Consider the following 20,324-nt stretch of genomic DNA (forward strand, 5'->3'; position numbering starts at 1 on the left):
AGGGCCTCCATGACCCAGCACAGTGTCAGGCCCCTGGGAGAGAGCTGTAAATAGTTTTGATGTCAATAACCTTCCAGTCTCTCTTCCCTCCGCACGTTCCCTCTCCAGCATCTACCCACACTGATCCTCTTTCTGTCCTTTGTGGACTTGTGTCATGCAGTCTCTTGTCACAGGGCTTTTGCACACATGCTGTTTTCGAAGCCTAGAATGTTCCTCTGTCTCTCTCTGTCTCTGTCTCTGTCTCTGTCTCTGTCTCTGTCTCTCTCTCTCGTAATGTGGATTAAACTCAGAGACTCTACCTCCCAGGTATACCCCGTGCCCCTTTTATGTTTTATTTTGAAACTAGGTTGCTAAGGGTTTCAGTAAATTGCTGAGGCTGGCTTTGAACTGGCAATCTTTCTGTTTCAGCTTCCCAAGTACTAGGATTACAGGTGTGTACCACTGTACCTGGCTTCCTCTTGCTTGCTTTATTTATTTATTTATTTATTTATTTATTTAGTTAGTTAGTTAGTGGTACTGGGGATTAAACCCAGGGACTTTCTACCTCTGAGCTACACTCCCAGCCCTATTTTATTACTATTATATTTTTAAGTACTTGGGATTGGATTTAGGGGCATTCCACCTCTGCGCTACACCCCCAGCCCTATTTTTTATTCTTTATTTTGAAACAGGGTCTCACTAAGTAGCTGAGGCTGGCCACGAACCTGCGATTCTCCTGCCTCAGCCTCCCAAGTACTGGGATTACAAGCGTGCGCCACCACGCCTGGTTTATTATTGTTATTTTTGAAACATGGTCTTGCTAGGCTGCCCAAGGTCCACTAAATTGCTGACACTGGCCTGGAACCTGCAATCCTCTTGTTTCAGCTTCCCAAGGACTGAGATTACAGGTGTCTGCCACCACGCCTGGCTTTATGGCATTTTTTCTGAGTTCCCAGCTACTCATCTACTGGTTGGTTGGACAGTTAACCTGGTTCTTTGGGGTGGATGGTAACAGGCTTGTGTGTATAAGTTTATGGATCCAAGGGCTGCTCCAGTGGGACTTAGCAGAGCTCTTGGGTTCAGCTCCAGGCCAGGCCCTATTGCTTTAGCTGGGGACAATAGTTCTCCACCCAGGCAGAGAGCTGTGCCGGCCCTTGGGGCCTTTCCAGCCCTGCTGGGCCATGAACTCTGAGGGTGGTGGTGCAGGCGTACTCTGGGTCCCCCTGGTTATGGCTATGTTCCTCTCAGTTATGTGACTTCTAGAGGCAGCCACATGCACACCAACTGTACATTGGGAAATCGCCCCGGGTCCTGGTTCACAGCATTGCCGGGAAAATGACAGCTCTGGGTCCACATGAAAGGCATTCCTGGGAAATGTCTCTCCACCCTCCCTCCTTCCCCAGCTGGGGAGCGGATTTTGCTGTGAATTTTTGCAGCAATCGTGGGCCTCAGATCAGTAGGAGAGGAGGGAGCTGGGTCTCATTTCTTTATTGTTCCAATGTGTGCAGAATCCACTCAAGTCGGTTTCCCTTCTCCCGGTGCCCTGGTGGAATGAAGACGCTCAGAGATTTGGAAGCAGTAGACAAAGGGCCTGAGGATCCCTGGACTTTCCCCGCCACATTCCAGATGCTTGAATAAATATAGTATGGGGGACTGCGGTGGGCTGTAAACCTCCCCCCTGCACGGAGTCACCAGAAAGGAGACAAAGAAATCACAGTGATAATAGAACGTGGCTGGCTGCTTCGTGCCTTCTGCCCTCCCAGACTCGATGGTCTTGGCCATTACTGGTCAAGGTGCACCTGTGGCGGAGTGTCTGGACCTAGGAAGAGAAGCGCCACATCACCCAAGCCCCCGAGTACACGCGGTGCCACGCTGTGCTTACGCATTCGCTCTCAAGAGGGCCTTTTGTCTTCCCTGCGCCACATCAGGGTAACAGGGAATGCGCCTGTTACACCTTAGAGTTATACTCCCACCAGCTCCAGCTCTGTGGAGCAGCTCTGGCCTGTTGGCTTGGGCATTTGAGGCGTGGCTAGTACAGTTGAGAAACTGCATTTTAGTTATTTATTTGTGGTGCTGCGGATTGAACCCAGGGCATTCTGCCTCTGAGCTACACCCCCAGGCCTTTTTTTTTTTTTTCCTTTTGAAACAGAGTCTCCCTAAATTGCTAAGGCTGGCTTCGAACCTGCAATCTTCCTGTCTCAGTCTCCCAAGGACTGGAATGATAGGCACTGCCACCACACCTGGCCAGATGAACCGCATCTTAAAATTTTGTGTAAATCAGGCATGGTGGTGCACGCTTGTAATCCCAGCGTTCGGGAGGCTGAGACAGGAGAACTGCGGTTCACAGACAGCCTCAGCTACTTAGTGAGGCTCTTTGCAACTTATTGAGACCCTGTTTCAAAACAAAGAATAAAAAATAGGGCTGGGGGTGTAGCTCAGAGGTGGAATCCCCCTGGGTTCTATCTCCAGTGCTGAAAAGAAATTTTTTTTTCCCACCTGATTGGAGGTCAGGTAAATAGCCCCATGTGGTTCGTGCGCACGCTTGTAATCCCAGCATTTGGGAGGCTGAGACTGGAGGATCGCGGTTTGCGGACAGCCTCAGCTACTTAGTGAGGCCCCGTGCAACTCAGTGAGACCCTGTTTCAAAATAAAAAAAAATAAAAAATAGGGCAGGGGGTGTAGCTTGGAGGTAGAATGCCCCTGGGTTCCATCTCCAGTGCCACAAAAAATGAATAAATATATAATAAAAATAAAATAAACAGTAGACAGGATTTTTGTTTAAAACCAATTAACAGGAAATGAAGCTTCAGCCCCAAAAGAAGTCTATCACTGAAGAGAGGTCACAGTGACCTGGCTGTGTGTCCAACATATGTCCCAGCTTGCTTTGTGACCTGCCCAGAGGCAGCTGAGTCCCCCAGGGCTGCCTCTCCATTCTCCCTCCTGACTTCGTGAGTCCCAACTATGCCATTGTTTTCAGCATAAAACTCTAGTTTGGGAGATCTGTAACTTCCTACGCCGAGTACACAGTCCCCGATAGTTACAAGTTGCAGGGTGGGACAAGAGGTCCAAAAATGGCAGAGCTAAGGGGCACGGCCACTCACCTCCCAGAATGTCTACACCCAAGGCACATGAATGTCACCTTACATGGCAAAAGGGACTTTGCAGACATGAGTCTAGTAAGATCTTAAAATGAGATTATCCTGGATTACCTGGATGGGCCCAGAGCAGTCACAATGCCCCTTTAAGAGGGAGAGACCAGAGATCAAAGCTGCTGGGCACAGTGGCACACCCTGTAATTCCAGCACTTGGGAGGCTGAGACAAGAGGATCACAGGTTCAAGGCCAACCTTGGTAACTTAGTGAGGCCCTGTTTCAAAATAAAAACAAAATAGGATTGGGGGTATAGCTCAGAGTGATTTGGGGGCTGAGTCCCCAGTACTGCAGAGAGAAAGAGAGAAAGAGAGAGAAAAGAAGAGAAGAAGGAGGAGAAGGAAAAGATGGAGAGGAGGAGGAGGAAGAGGAGGAGAAAGATGAGGAGGAGATGGAGGAGGAGGAGAGAGAAGGAGAAGGGAGGGGAGGAGGAAAGGTCAAAGCCTGCAGTGGGGAAGGCAATGTGATCAACCCCGCTATAGGACCTGAGACCTGACCAAGCTCTGAAAGGTGGGCCTGTGTGCCGCCTTCTTCCCTGGTCCTCACAGCCAAAGTTCCCAAAGAATCGCCATTCATCCAGCTCCACTGGCCCATTCCTCACCTCCCTGTCCTGTGTCCCCCACGGTACCAGGGGAGCCACGCTGGCTTTATATCAGACCCAGGAGAAGTGGGAAGGACTTGCCCACTAACTTATCTCCCTACCGGGAGACGTTAACTTTGCCCATAAATAAAACCTTTTATTACTCAGCTTGAACATTAAATTTCATCAGAATGGAGCATGGGTTTTATTTATACCAGATCCTAACATGTATTTAACAATGAAATCCTGGAATGCCTCCCCGCCTGCAGAATTCCAGCAAGGAGATTGGAGCGGGGGTCTCGGCCAAGCAGCAGATGGGGGGGGGCGCACTGGCCAGCTTGGCAGAGCACCTGCGGGGGGGTGGGCAGAGAGAGTCGCCTTGGGGTGGTGGAGATGGCTCTGCGTGTGCCTCCAGCTGCTTCTCTCCCCAGCTGCTTCCAATTGACTGAAGACTAGGGGGGGAAGGAAGGAAAAAGGGGGGAAAACACAGCCAAAGCCGTTGGCTTTGGGCCCCAGGTAAGTGTCTTGGGCCCTAAAGGAAGGCGGAAGGGATTCTAAGTGAACGGCTCTTCTCCGTGCCCGCTGGCTTTCCCTCCCCCCTCTGCCTGTCTCCCTCTCCCCACCTCCAGCTCCTTTGTTTGTGACTGTACTCTTGAGAACTGCTTCTCAAATATCAACGAGTCTGTGAATCACCGGGGATCTTTTTAAAATGAGTTGGATTTATTAGTCCCGGGGTTCAGATCTAATAGCTCTCAGTGCTGTTGGTCAGCTTACCACACTATGAGTGGCGAGAATCCAGAAAGGCGGGGTCCAGCTTCTATTTATTATTTCCATAGATAGTAGAAGCTAGTCATGAGACTTGCAGTTATGTCTCCATCAGGTAATTATAGTATAAGAGCTCCACAAAACCCATTAGGGATCAGGCAGATGGTTTGTTTTCCTCCTTCTGCATGTGGCCTGGGTTTGCAAGGACAAGCAGGCACTGGGCGTACCCTGTGCAGGAGAACAACTTGGCATGTGGGGCCAGGGCGCTCTATCTGGCAAGCCGACCAAGGGAGGCTGGCCTCCCTTGAAGCACCAATAAGCTACACATCTGCACGCAGCAGCCCTGGATTCCCAGCCAGAGCCATCTCCTCCTTGCTGTCTGCGAACCCACTTCACATGAGCTCAGTGTTTATAAGCCATTGAAGCCTTCCCCACGTCACTCTGCTCACAACACCCCTGGGAGGCCGGCCAAGTTGGCGTCATTATCCCATCTCAGAGATGAGAAAGCCAAGGCTCAAAGGCAAGAATATGCTAATATCCTCTGGCAAATAGGCAAGAGAGCTGGACATAGACGTGTCCCTTGCTTGACATCCTCAATGCAAGGTGACCCTGGGGTGGAGAATGGGACGTGCTTTTTATTGGGCAAAGTTTTTTTTACCTTGCCACCTGGTATCAGCAACCCAGACTTCAGCAAGTCCGTCCTTAGGAGAGCTCCCTGTTACCCTCCCTGCCCTCCGCACGATTTTCCCCCAACCTTCTTCGTACTGGGTATTGAACTTGGGGCATTCTACCTCCGAGCTATATCCCCTATTTTATTTTTTATTTTGAAACAGGGCCTTACTAAGTTGCTGAGGCCCTTGATAAGTTGCTGAGGCCCTTGATAAGGTGCTGAGGCCCTTGATAAGGTGCTGAGGCCCTTGATAAGGTGTTGAGGCTGGCTTTAAACCTGCGATCCTCCTGTCTCAGCCTCCCACATTGGAATGATAGGTGGGCACCACCATGCCAGGCTTATTTTTTTATTTTTTGAGGTACTGGGGATGAAACCCAGGGGCATTCTACCTCCAAGATACACTCCGAGCCCTATTTTTTATTCTTTATTTTGAAACAGGGTCTCACTGAGTTGCAAAGGACCTCCTTAAGTAGCTGAGACTGTCCACGAACTGCAATTCTCCTGTCTCAGCCTCCCAAATGCTGGGATTATATTTTGTATTTTACAACAGTGTCTGTCAAAGTTGCCGCATGCTGGCCTTGAACCTTTGATTCTCACCTCAGCTTCCGAGTACTAGGACAACAGATATGCACCCGTACGCACAGCAAGAAAGGACATCTTTTTTTTCCCCCCTGCACTCTAACTGGAACCCAGCATTCCCTTCCATTATTATGAAGGCAAGTAACACACCCAATATAGAATTAGCAGCTTGGGATTCTCTTCTAACAGAAAGTGCCTGTATCGTCCTATCCGATTCCACTTGTTACATGTGTCTTGAGATACAGTTTATGTCCCCCATTCCTTCACAGTCATGGCAATTATTACATACACTGCTGGACCTTAGCTGATGCGCTGATAAAATATATTATTATATCACAGTTCAAAACATATTTCAATAACCATATCTCAATGTAATTGGCTTCTATAATTCTATGTTTCTGTGAAAGGATCCATGGCACCAAGAATGTAAAAATGTTAAGCTCTCACATTTCCAAAGTCAGCTTTACAGAGGCCAGCAGGCTCCAGGTCATGTCACCAAGGAAGAGGGTCACTTATTGAAAACACAGAGTTTTAGGCCCTATCTCAGGTCTGGGAAGGGAAGCAGACTCTGTGACGGAGTTTAGAGTTCAGAGAATTTATTATAATTGCTTCTTAGATAGTTGGGCATGGTGATAATCCTCTGTAATCCCAGTATTTGGGAGGCTGAGACAGGAGAATTGCAGGTTCGAGACCAGCCTCGGCAATTCAGTGAAAACCCTGTTTAACATACAAAAATAAAAAAGGGCTGGCAGTGTAGTTCAGTGGTAGAACACCCCTGGTTCAATTCCCTCGTACCAAAACAACAATTGGGATTACAGGTGGAATCTCCATGCCCAGATTCTACCTGTAACCCCAGTATTTGGGAGGCTGGTAGAAGAGGAGCACCGGTATTGATGCCAGCTGCAACAATTTAGTGAAGCCCTCAGCAACTTAGCAAGGCCCTGTTTCAAAATAAAAAAAAATAAAATAGGGCTACGGTGTAGCTCAGTGGTAGAATGCCCCTGGGTTCCATCCCCAGTAAAACACACACACACACACACACACACACACACACACACACAGACTAGAAGCCAAGTAGGAGAAGGTGAAGCAGCCCAGAAACTCCTGACTCAAAGAAGCTGGTACCCCTCATGAACTGGCAGGACTCAGGCTCCAGGCTGTTACTGAGTCACCCAGAGGACCTGGAACTGTGGCAGACACACCCCTCCATCTGTGGAAGAGACATAGCTGCTGCCAGAGAGGCCCCTGTAGGCAGACAGGAGGGGAAGAGGGCTCTTTCCTCTCCTACCTTTATCTTCCTCCTTTTGGCTGAGCCTAGCGTGAAGCCAGTGACCTTACAAAACATTGGCCTGTAAAGACTGACTTCCCAGGACGCAGAGGAGAGCAGGGCACAGAGAGAGGTGCACACCGTAGGCTAGCATGATACACACATGCTCATACAATGGAGAGGATCTCTGGAGGCCACAGAAGAAATACTAATGATGGAGCCGGGCGTGGTGACGCTCGCTTGTAATCCCAGGACTTGGGAGGCTGAGACAGGAGGCTCATGGGTTCACAGCCAGCCTCAACAACTTAGTGAGGCCCTCTGCAACTTAGTGAAGTCCTGTTTCCAAATGAAAAATAAAACAGGGCTGAGGGTGTAGCTCAGAAATAGAATGCCTCTGGGTTCCCTCCCCAGTACTAAGAAAATGGTAGGCTGGGCATGGTGACGCACACCTGTAATCCCAGCACTTGGGAGGCTGAGACAGGAGGGAGAACCAGAGGTTTTGAGATAAGCTTCAGCTACTTAGGGAGATTTATTTTTTCAAAGTAAAAAGGCTGGAGGTATAGCTCAGAGGTAGACTGCACCTGGGTTCAATCTCCAGTTGAAAGAGGAGGGAGAGAGAGGGAGAGAAAGAGAGGGAGAGGGAGAGGGAGAGGAGGAGAGGGGGAGAGAGAGAGAGAGAGAGAGAGAGAGAGAGAGAGAAGAGAAGAGAAGAGAAGAGAAGAGAAGAGAAGAGAAGAGAAGAAAGAAAACGAAATACTAAATGGCTAATGGTACCTTCCTCTAGGGATTAGGGATCAGGATACCCTTTGGTGCTTTTAAATTTTGCATCATGAGCATGTATTTGAAATAAGACGCTTGCCTGACATTCACATTTAGTACACTGCTAATGGCAATATTGTTGTTTTTATGGTAAAGCATCCTCCTGGAAGAGCCTAGACCAGCATCATCTCCGCACGCAGCTCTGGCCGTCACCCCCAGCAGCAGCGCAGCTCTGCTCCTGAGCGTGCCTTCCACAAGAGCCCTCTTCAAACCCCCCGACTGCCGCATCCTGGAGAGGAGGAAACAGTCCAGAGAGGAGGCAGAGGGGCCTGCTCGATTATTTCACTCCACATCTGTAGACACTCAGAAAACTGCAGGCCGGAAGGGCTCAGCTCTCAGCCCGGAGCCCTGTCTGCTGCCAGGGCCTGGCTTCCCACCTTCCTGAGGGGGCTGCAACTCACCGCCCCAAACCCAGGAAATGGCACGAAGCAGCTGCCACCAGCCCAAACCCCGGATGCCCACGAGGCTCCCTGGACTCTGCTTTCAGTTCTGTGTCTTCATGAAGAGGATGGGCAGTTCTGTAATCCCAGTACCTGGGAGGCTGAGACAGGAGGGTCGCAAGTTCAAGACTTAGGGAGACCCCCAGCAGCTTAGTGAGATCATGTTACAAAATAAAAAAGCCGGGCGTGGTGGTGCGCTCTTGTAATCCCAGCATCTGGGAGGCTGAGACGGGAAGATCATGGTTCACTAACAGCCTTAGCTACTTAGTGAGGCCCTTTGCAACCCAGTCATACCGTTTCAAAAAATAAAAGAATAAAAAATAGGGCTGGGGGTGTAGCTTGGAAGTAGATGCCCCTGGGTTCCATCCTCAGTAATTAATTCCTTAATTCCTGTTCCTCATCCTGAAGCCTCACAGGGAGGCTTGAGGCTCAGGACAGTGACCTCCCTACCTGGCCCGGGGTTCTCCATGGCCCCTCAGCGGGCCTGAGAGCTGGGCTCTGCACCCTGGATCCCTCTGACACCCAGTTCCAGATTCTCTTGGTATTTCGGCTCCTCCCCCAACTCCAGGCAGCAGATTCAAGCTGGGCTCACTTTCCCTGCTATTAACATTTCCACGACCACTTTCCCAGCTATTTTCATCAGTTCTGAACACTGAGTTTTCCTAAGAAAGGGAAATGCTCTCTCAGCTTGAGCCTCCTGCTTCTCAGAAGTGGGCTGTGTGGGTTCTCTGGCACACGAACCCCCGTTTGCACACCCGGGGCTCTGCTCAGCTCCCTGACACCTGCCTCCCCAGAGCTTGATGATATAAATAAGCATCCGATCCACCTCCCCATGGGGAGCTCGTTCCTTGTTTCTAAGATGAGTCTCCCAGGCAAGTGTGCCAGCCCGGCTCCTGCCCAGCGCGCTCCTCTCTGCAGGGCGGAGGCCCCTTGCCCTCTCCTGCCCTCTCCTGTCTCTGGACTGATGTTCTCCACAGCTGTTACTGATGGAAGGAGCCCCACACTGTCATTTACCTCAGTGGTGTAATTTTCAGTCACCCTTGCTGTGCGTTTCACTGTGACATCTAGCCTGGGGTGTCCCCTCTGTCTGTGGTGCCTCTCATGGGATTCTACAGCAGCTCACCTGGTTCATCTTGTTTCCTATAACAGCCAAGCCAGCCAAGGGCTTCCCAAGCCATGTCTGTCTGTCTGTCTCTCCTATGCTGGAAATATGGAAATGAAGGAAGGCACAGTCCCTGGCCCCTATCTCTCCAGGACTTCATAGTCTAGTGGAGGAAGAGGCGTATAATGGGATATTTGCAGCCCAGTGCAGTCAGAGCTCTCTGCTGGAGCAAAGTGTGAGGAACTCTGGATTAAAAAAAAAAAAAAAAAAAAAAAAAAAAGCATACAAGAGAAGCATTGTGGTCCAGGTCTCTGGCCCCGACCCTGGGCGGGTGGGCAGGCGCTGGCGGGGCACCCCTAAGCCACCCCCTCCCCACCCGGAAGGACCATGTGGTCCGGGCCTCTGGCCCCAATCCTGGGTGGGTGGGCAGGCTCTGGTAGGGCACCCCTAGGCGACCCCCTTTCCACCCGAAGGACCCTGTAAAAAAGGAAAAGAAAAAAGGAAAATATCTGAGAGGGGTCAAGGAGGCCATGGTGGATGCCAGGATACTGGAAATGCAGACAAAACTTATCCAAATGAACTGGAATTATTGGAAAAATTCCCCGCTAAGGAGGACTGCTTCTCTACATTGTTAAGAATCTTGGACATCACCTGTAAGGAGAGAGACTTTACCAGAGACCAAGGAGAAAGGCTTTGCTGAAAGCGGTCTCCGCATTGGCGGTGGAGACTTGTATTCAGGAGAAGCAGAAATCGGATCCTACCAACCTTATTTCTTTGCAGAAATTACACCAAAAGTCGAATGCTACCGTCGCGCATGCTTAGGAACACTGGACAACATTCAGAGTGGAAAAAGAGCTTGGGAAAGATTTGAAATGGTGGAGGCAGTGGCAATGGCAGTGGCCAGTACTCAGGAGAGGCAGAGATCTGATGCATTACACCTGGAACCTTTGAAGTAATGACCCCAGAGGCAGAATGCTACCACCACACACCCTCGAGAACATGGGACAAATGGTTGGGCGAAGAGGGTGCTCGGATTAGAGCCTGCTGAGGGGTGAGGCTGGTGACGGACACAGCAAAGCTGGGATTGGAGCCTGTTGTGAGGCAAGGCCGGTGCTGGAGCCTCCGAGGCCGGGATCGGAGCCTGTTGAGGGGTTAGGCTGGTGCCAGGTCCAATGGCCGGCATTGGAGCCAGCTGTGAGGCAAGGCCGCTACTTGGGCCTCCGAGGCCAGGATCAGAGCTTGCCGAGAGGTTAGGCCGGTGCCGGGGCCAACGACCAGCATCGGAGCCAGCCATGAGGCAAGGCCGGTGCTGGGGCCTCCGAGGCCGGGATTGGAGCCTGCCGAGGGGTTAGGCTGGTGCCAGGGCCAACGCCCGGCATCGGAGCCTTCCGTGAGTCAAGGCCACTTTTGAGGCCTCCGAGGCCGGGATCGGAGCCTGCTGAGGGGTTAGGCCGGTGCTGGGGCCAGCGAGGCTGGGATCGGAGCCTGCTGTGAGGCAAGGCCGGTGCTGGGGCCTCCGAGGCCAGGATCGGAGCCTGCCGAGGGGTCAGGCCAGTGCCAGGGCCAGCGAGGCCAGGATTGGAGCCTGCCGTGAGGCAAGGCTGGTGCTGGGGCCTCTGAGGTCGGGATCAGAGCCTGCTGAGGGGTTAGGCCGGTGCCGGGGCCAGTGGCCGGCATCGGAGCCTTCCGTGAGGCAAGGCCGCTATTGAGGCCTCCGAGGCCGGGATCGGAGCCTGCTGAGGGGTTAGGTCAGTGCTGAGGCCAGCGAGGCCAGGATCGGAGCCTGCCGTGAGGCAAGTCCGGTGCTGGGGCCTCCGAGGCCAGGATCAGAGCCTGCCAAGGGGTCAGGCCAGTGCCAGGGCCAGCATAGCTGGGATCGGAACCTGCCATAAGTCAAGGCCGGTGCTGGGGCCTCCGAGGCTGGGATCAGAGCCTGTTGAGGGGTTAGGCTGGTGTCGGGGCCAGTGAGACCAGAATTGGGGCCTCCCATGAGGCAAGGCCGCTGCTTGAGCCAGCAAGGTCTGGATCAGTCCACCGGGTAGCCAGGCCACAACTGGGGCCGTCAAGAGTGGGATCGGTATTTGCAACACGGCATGCACAGAGAAATATCGCAGAAAATTAAAACCAGATGCTTCCCCTAATCAGCAATAACTAGGAGGAAAGGGGCAACAGGAAGTGGTCGAGCTATAGAAAGGGCCCTATAGTGAAGCAATTAAGGTGCCCAATCAGAGGGTATGGAATAGGGGAGGATGGAGCCTCTTTAAAAAGCAGGAGGTACATAAATATATGTATCAAAGTTAATCACCAAACAAGCATGGGATCGAGGGAAGGGGAGGGAATGGAATGGGGACTGGATGAGGGCTAATTGGATGATGTGTGCTTGTATATCCTCTCAAGTCTTGTATTCCAATGTGATGTATGATTACAATGCACCAATAAAAATAAATTAAAAAAAGAAGCACTGCTATTTTTCCAGGGGAATCAAGGATGCTGTTCCAGTTATCTCTTGCTTCAAAACGTACTGGAATAGCCAGATGTGGTGGCACACACTTGTAATCCCAGTACTTAGGAGGCTGAGACAGGAAGATTGCAGGTTTGAGGGCAGCCTCAGCTACTTAGTGAGGCCCTCCGCAACTTCCAAATAAAAGATAAAAATAGGGCTGGGGGTGTAGCTTGGAGGTAGAATGCTCCTGGGTTCAATCCCTGGTACCACCAAAAAATCAAAAAGACAAAACAAAATAAACAAACCCGTACAGCCAGGCATGGTGGTGCATGCTTGTAATCCCAATACTTAGGAGGCTGAGATAGAAGGCTTACAGGTTCATGGCCAGCCTCAGTTACTTAGACCCTCCGTAACTTAGTGAAACCCTGTTTCAAAATAAAGAATAAAAACATAGGGCTGGGGGTATAGCTCAAAGGTAGAATACTTCTGGGTTCCACCCCTTAGAATGGAAAAAAAAAAAAAAAAGAAAAGAAACAAACCGTATTGGTGGAAAGTGACACATGTGGTTGGCGAATCCATCACTCAGGGATTTTCCCAGGGCACCGCGGGGCTGCTCCTGCCCTCCTTCTTATGTCTAGCAACTCAGCTGAGGCCTCTCTAAAGGTTGGAGGTGACTTGGAAAGTTGGTGTCTGGATGTCAGGGCCAGGCTGGCTGAAGGATGGGCTCGGCTGGGATTCCACCAAAGTGTCTATTTTGGCATCTCTAGCATGGTGGTTTCAGGGGAGCAGGGGTTGGATTTTTTTTTTTTTTTTTTGCCAAACTGGGCATGGTGGTGCACGCTTGTAATTCCAGCATTAGGGAGGCTGAGACCAGAGGATCACGATTCGGGGACAGCCTCAGCTACTTAGTGAGGCCCTCTGCAACTTAGCCCTTCATTGTGTGTGTGTGTGTGTGTGTGTGTGTGTGTGTGTGTGTGTGTGTGCACTAGAGGTTGAACCCCGAGGCATTCTACCTCCAAAGCACACCCCCAACCCTATTTTATTTTTTTTATTTGGAAACAGGGTTTCACTAAGTTGCAGAGGGCCTCACTAAGTGTGCCATCATGTCCGGCTCCTCAGCCCTATTTTTTATTCTTTATTTTGAAACAGGGTCTCACTAAGTTGCGGAGGGCCTCATTAAGTAGCCGAGGCTGGATGCGAACCTGTTATTCTCTGTTACAGCTTCCCAAGTACTGGGATTACAAGGTGTGTCACCACACCCACTCCCACAGCCCTTTTTATTTATTTATTTTTTTATTTTGAAACAAGGTCTTGCCAAGTTGCTGAGGAATTTGCTAAATTGCTGAGGCTGGCCTTGAACTTGTGATTCTCCTGTCTCAGCCTCCCAAGTATTAGGATTATAGGTATGCACCACCACGCCCTACCAAGTTGGACTTTTACATGGTGTCTCAGGGGTTCAAATAGTGAGTGTTCCCAGTGACCAAAACAAGAGATACATGGCCTTTTAAGACAGCCTCAGAGGGTACAGCATCATTTCCAGCATACTCTACTGGTCATTTCAGTCAAAGACTAGCCTCGAGGGTTGGGAACAGAGAATTCATCTCTTGATGTGAACAGCAAAACACTCGTAGCACGTCTTCATATCACCTCTGAAAGCTTCCTAGAGACAGCAACCCTTGAATTTGTGTGTATATGTGTGTTACCTCTGAGCCACACGCCCAGCCCTTTTTAATTTTTCATTTTGAAACAGGGTCTTGCTAAGTTGCCAAGGCTGGTCTGGAACCTGCGTTTCTCCTGAAAACAGCCTCCCAAGTACACCTGCCCCAGCTGTGTCCAGAGCTCAGACACCAGCCCCTCAACTGAGGGCTTGTGGAGATCAGAAGCTGCGTGTGCTGGCCGCGCCTGGGGCTGTGAGCCCACAGCGAGCGGCCGCTGGGAACTTCTTTGAATGGCTCCAGCGTGGGGGGCCAGCCAAAGCTTTCTTGCTTTGGTTTTTCAAAGCGCAACTCTGTGTCCATTGGCTTGAATCTCAGCATTTCTCTCCATGACGATTAGTTCTTTGGATCCTAGGCGTAAAAACTCAGCCCATTGAACAGAAGAGGGAAATTATTGGTTCTTATCATTGGAATCTCCCAGGAGCGGATCCTGACGTTGAAACAATATCAAAACTTGATTTATTTTATTTTATTTTATTTATTTTTTTTGGGGGGGTGGTACTGGGGTTCCTGGAAGCCCTTCTACCTCTGGGCTACACTCCCAGACCTATTTTTACATTTTTATTTGGAAACAGGGTCTCCGAAGCCAGCGCGCGCAGCTGGCTTCGAACCTGCACGATCCTCCTGCCTCTGCCTCCCAAGCGTGGGGATTACAAGCATGCGCCACCACGCCCGGCCAAAACTTGACTTATTTTTAACATGGCCTTTTCTGTGTTGGCTTCAATTTTGGGCAGTCTCCCCAAAAGAAATAATGATGGCCTCCTAGCTCTAGGCTTATCTGATCCCAATAGCCAGAAGAGGGCACCTCTTCTCTAAGTGCTCCCGCACTAGTCTCTCAAAGGATTCTGATTGGCCCATCTTGGATCACAGGCTCCTCCCAGAACCATCACCATGGTCAGGAATCCCTAGTACTCTGACTAAAGCAAGTGCTGACCCTGGTAGGAGCGAGAGGCTGTTGGTCTGATCTGCATCTTCCATCTCACCTAACCCAGACTCCGGAAGAGGCCGTGAGTGGTACCCTCTCCCCTGGGCCACCTTCCAAAGCCAGCTCTCGAGGTCAAGAGCCCTTCTTCAGAGGCCTGGGGTAGAGAAGGTGGCTGGGCTCCATCTGGGCTCCCTGAGGCTGCCAGGCAGTCCCTGTAGGGCTCTGCTCTAGCCCCTGATTAAAACCAGATCTGGGAGCCTGGAGCCTTTGGTGAAACTGGATACCTGTCAACATATGCAAAGGAAATCTACTGTGGGAGGGAGGCTGGCCAGCAGCCCAGCAGTGTGGGCCTGGGCTGTGTGGCTGAGGTCTCCTTCCAAAGGGCCCCCAGGACCCCTTGGCATGTGGGGTGATGACAGCCCTAAAAAACAGGAGCCCCATAAAGAACAAAGGAGCATACCCACCTCTGTCACATTCTTCCCCCTTCTCTTCTCTTTCTCTGCTTCTTTTCTTCAGATAGAAAACTCAGGTTCAGTCCCAACCCCAACTTTTATTCACTTGGAGTAAGTTGATATTATTATAATTATTATTACTACTATTATCATTATTATTTGTTCTGGGGATTGAACTGGGGCATTCGGCCTCCAAGTTACACCCCTAGCCATTTTGTATTTTGAAACAGGGCCTAAGTTGCTGAGGGGTCTCATTAAGTTGCTGAGGCTGGCCTCGAACCTGCAGTCCTCCTGTCTCAGCCTCCCAGGTACTGGAATTCCAGGCGTGCGCCACCATGCTCATCTTGGGGCAAGTTTAACCCCTTTGAACTTCAGCTTTATCATCTGTAAAGATAAGTGAACACAGAACCTACCTAGCTGGCTTATTGAAGAACTGAAAGTCGTACAATGTGAGCAGTGCTGAGCCAGGACCCGGGAGAGGGTAAGCCCTTATTACATGTCAGTTCTTCTTAGGCTTTCTTCCTCTCTCCTTCTCTATTAAAAGCTATTTGACACCATTAAACCATAAACACAAACCTTGACAATCACAACAAAGAAAAGATTTCCTGTCCCTCCTGGCTCTGGGATCGCAAAGCCCGAGGTTGTAACCCTCGCTCTGCCATTTACAAACAGAGTCTTACTCGAATGCACTGAGTTCTCTGAACCTCAGCACCCTGGCTGTACCAGGGGAGCTTGTGATGCCTGCCCTGCGGGCCGGGGCGGTGTCTCCTACAGGGTGTGTGGCAGGAACTGTTCAGAGCATCCATCCTGGAGCCACCAAGTGCGCCCATGGCCACGATTTCCTCTCCTTATCACCTTTTCTTTTTCTCTTCTTTTTTTATGGGGTGTGTGTGTGTGTGGGGGGGGGTTCCTGGGGATTGAATCCAGGGGCATTCTACCTCCAGGCTACACACCCAGCCCTGTTTTATTTTTTATTTGGAAACAGAATCTTGCTAAATTGATGAAAGGCTAAGTTGCTGAAGCTGTCCTCGAACCTGCCATCCTCCTGCCTCAGCTTCCCAGGTACTGGGATTACAGACATGTGCCATCACGCCCAGTTAAGCCCTTTTATCTATCTATCTATCTATCTATCTATCTATCTATCTACCTACCAATCTATGTATCATCTATCTATTTATCATTTTGCGGTACTGGGAATGGAACTCAGTGGCATTCTATCTCCGAGCTACAGCCCCAGTCCTATTTTTTAGTCTTTATTTTGAAATGGTCTCACTGAGTAGCTGAGGCTTCTCCTCTTGTCTCAGCCTTCAAGGTACTGGGATGACAAGCATGCATCTCCATTCTCAGTGAGCTCTTTTTGTTTTGAAGCAGGGTTTCACTAAGTTGCTGAAGCCCTCAATAAATTGCTCCCACCCAAACACAGAGAAGCAGAATCTCTTAGCCAGTGTGGTAGCACACACTTGTAAGCCCGGTTCAACGGAGAATGAGACAGAAAAATCGGAGATTTGAGGTCAACATGCAATAACTTAGCAAAACCCTATCTCAAAATTAAAAATTAAAATTAAAAAAGGGCTACGGGAGCCGGGCGTGGTGGCGCACGCTTGTAATCCCATTTTTGGGAAGCTGAGACCAGAGCATCGTGGTTCACGGACAGCGTCAGCTACTTAATGAGGCCCTCCACAACTTAGTGAGACCCTGTTTCAAAATAAAGAATAAAAAATAAAAATAGGACAGGGGTTGTAGTTCGGAGGTCAAATGCCCCTGGGTTCCATCTCCAGACCCCCCCCACCAAAGGGCTAGGGGTCTAGATCAGTGGTAGAGTGTCCCTGTTTTCAATTTAATTTGTTATTTTTATTTTTATTTTTTGTGGTACTGGGGATTGAACCCAGAGGCATCCTACGTCCGAGCTACACCCCCGGCCCTTATTTTTTAAATTTTTATTTTGAAACAGGGTCTTGCTAGGTTGATGAGAGTCTCACTTTTGCTGAGGCTGTCCTCAAACCTGCAATCTTCCTGTCTCAGCCTCCCAAGTACTGGGGTTACCGGCATGTGCCAAATCAAACTGTTTTTTGTTTTTTTTTTAATGGTAGAAAAGTCCAGAGAAGGTAGTTCTCTGGATATTTTTTTTTGGGGGGTACTGGCAATTGGATCCAGGGGTACTATACTTCTGAGCTATACTCCCAGCCCCTTTTTATTTATTTTTATTTTTATTTTTTATTTTTTTTGTGGGTCTGGGGATAGAACCCAGAGGCATTTGACCTCGGAGCTACAACCCCTGCCCAATTTTTTATTATTTATTTTGAAACATAGTCTCACTCAGTTGCAGAGGGCCTCACTAAGTAGCTGAGGCTGTCTGTGAACCACGATCATCGATCATCCAGTCTCAGCCTCCCAAATGCTGGGATTACAAGCATGCGCCACCACACCCAGCTCCCTTTTTATTTTTTTGTTTTTGTTTTGAAACAGGGTCTCATTAAGATGCTGAGGGCCTCACTAAATTGCTGGGGCTGGCCTTGAACCTTCTATATCCTGTGGTAGCCTTTCAAATACTAGGAGTACAGGTGTGCTCCTCTACCACAAGCGCTGTTTATTTTTTTTATTTTGAAGCAGAGTCTCATTAAATTGCTGAGAGTGTTGCTCAGTCACTGAGGCTGGCCTTAGACCTGATCTCCTCCTGTCTCAGCTGCCCAAGTTCTAGGATTACAGGTGTGCACCACTGTGCCCGCTCCTAGACCCTGACAGGCAACTAAAACGAAGACCCTGACCAAGTCATTTCCTCTCTCTGGATTCCTTCAACCCGCTCATGGTTGGAGATGCTTAAAAGGAAAAAGGTGCCTGGCGTGGTGACACACAGCTGGAATCCCAGTTCTTGGGAGGCTGAGACAGGAGTGATACAGGTTTGAGACCAGCCTCAGCAACTTAGACGCTCAGCAACCTAATGGGACCTTGTTTCAAAATAGACAAACAAAAAACAAACAAACAAAAATGGGCTGGAGATATAGTTCAGAGATAGATTGCCCCTGGGTTCAATTTTCAGTACAAAAAGAAAAAGAAAAAAGAAAAAAAAAAAGAAAGAGGGCTCTGATGGTTGGCATAAGCACAGCTGTCTACCCAGCTTACAGGCTCATGGTCAAAGGTGGTTCCAAATCCACTCTGACCTCCATTTTTCAGGCTCTTTGAGGACTTTGTGAGGACTCATTTGCCACACAATGACATCCTGCATTCCTTTTATTTTAGAGCACAATTTGCTAGACATTGAGGATGGCAGATATAGATGCAAGTGATGTTTTTGACAAGATCTAAGGATTTCCTGACACTAATGGATAGTGACAGTGAAATGCCAAGGAGGAGAGAAGGTCCCTGGAGGGTCCTCCCAGAGGACGGGCGCCTCCGAGAGGAGTGGGTGGAGACGGGTGGGGAGCGGAGGCTGCGTTTGCAGCGTGCTCTCACAGTTCTTCAGATAGCATCCTTGCTTATACCGTGAAGTGCTGGCTGTCATGGTGATGAGAGGGACGGAGGAAAGATGCAGCTGAGAAAGATGTTACGATATGAATAAGGTTTTAGCATCTACAATGTGTGTGTGTGTGTGTGTGTGTGTGTGTGTGTGTGTGTGTGTAACTGAGGATTGAACAAAACCCAGGGGCATTCCAACTCTGAGCTACATCCCCAGACCCATCTTATTTTTATTTATTATATTTACTTTATTTATTTATTTATTTTATTTTATTTATTGTGGGTCTGGGGATGGAACCCAGGGACATTTGACCTCTGAGCTACACCCCTTGCCCTATTTTTTTATTCTTCATTTTCAAAAAACAGGGTCTCACTAAGTTGCGGAGGGCTTCACTAAGTAGCTGAGGCTGTCCGCGAACCACGATCCTCTGGCCTCAGCCTCCCAAGTCCGCCTCCCAAGCCAGCTGAGGCTGGCTTCGAACATGTACGATCCTCCTGTCTCAGCCTCCCAAGTCCGGGGATTACAAGCATGCGCCACCACACCCGGCTTATTTTTTATTTTGAAACAGGGTCTCACTAAGTTACCAAGGGCTAGCCTCAAACCTGAGATCCTCCTGTCTTAGCTTCCCAAGTACTGGGATTGCAGGTGTGTGCCACCATGCCTGGACTGGAGGGCTGTTCTTGTTATTGGTACTTGAATTGAGTACCACTGTTTGCTGACCCACGTTTTTGCTTTTTCTTGAGTCCATCCACTCAGGAAGGCTTAAGTCTCATAAAATGTTGGCTCTCCATCCGTGGGTCATAAGCACATGCTTGCACAATACCCCTTTGCCCCCATGTGCCAAGAAGCCCTGTGGAGATGTGGAGATGGGGAAGCAGCCATTCCTGGCCCTGTGGATGGCACAGGATTGTAAGCAAAATGTGACAGCAACCAAAAAAATGTAAAATTGCCACAGGAAAAGGGCTGATTCCTGAAAGGTCTGGAGCAGTTCTCAGTGGAGGAGGAAGATAAATCCAACTGAGGACCAGAGGGGTCCTCGGCTTACATGATGGAAAAGAATTACAACACAAGCCGGCCAGACATAAACAGAAATTTATTTAGAAAAGCAAGATATACAGTCAAGGGGGGGTGGGGGCCATCTCCAGACGGAGAGACACATCTTGGGGGTTCAGGATCTCCTTTTAAAGGAAACTCGGAGAACGGTGGGCATGGGGAGAGTCTGTGAGACTGAGCTCAGCCTGTGATCACAGGCTGTTTATGGTGGTCTGGTCATCTTCCAGATCCTTATGCTGTCCACGGTCTCTATCATCTGATCAGTAGATGAGCTGGAAAGTCCCTTAAATTATGGATTTCTTAATGTACCCTATCTGTATTGTTAATAATGAATATGTTAATTATAGTTTTTTTGTGGTTGCTATTGTGGTTAACATTTATTATTGCCGTGCGTGGTGGCACATGCTTGTAATCCCAGTACTTGGGAGGCTAAGACAGGAGGATCACAGGTCCACGGCCAACCTCAGTTGGTTCTGAGTTTCTCCACAATTTAGTGAGACTCTGTTTCAAAAATAAAGAATAAGCCAGGCGTGGTGGCGCACAGTTGTAATCCCAGCATTCGGGAGGCTAAGACTGGAGGATCGTGGTTCGCAGACAGCCTCAGCTACTTAGGCCCTCTGCAACTCAGTGAGACCCAGTTTCAAAATAAAGAATAAAAAATAGGGCAGGGGGTATAGCTTGGAAGTCAAATGTCCCTGGGTTCCATCCCCAGACCTGCAAAATAAACAAACAAACAAATAAACAAACAAACAAACAAATAAATAAATAGAGCCAGGTGTGGTGGCGCACGCTGGTAATCCCCGGACTTGGGAGGCTGAGACAGGAGGATCGTACATGTTCGAAACCAGCCTCAGCTACTTAGTGAGGCTCTCAGCAACTTAGTGAGACCCTGTTTCCAAATAAAATATAAAATAGGTCTGGGAGTATAGCCC

Source organism: Muscardinus avellanarius (assembly GCF_963383645.1).
Source record: "Muscardinus avellanarius genome assembly, chromosome: 3".
Classification (NCBI taxonomy): Eukaryota; Metazoa; Chordata; class Mammalia; order Rodentia; family Gliridae; genus Muscardinus; species Muscardinus avellanarius.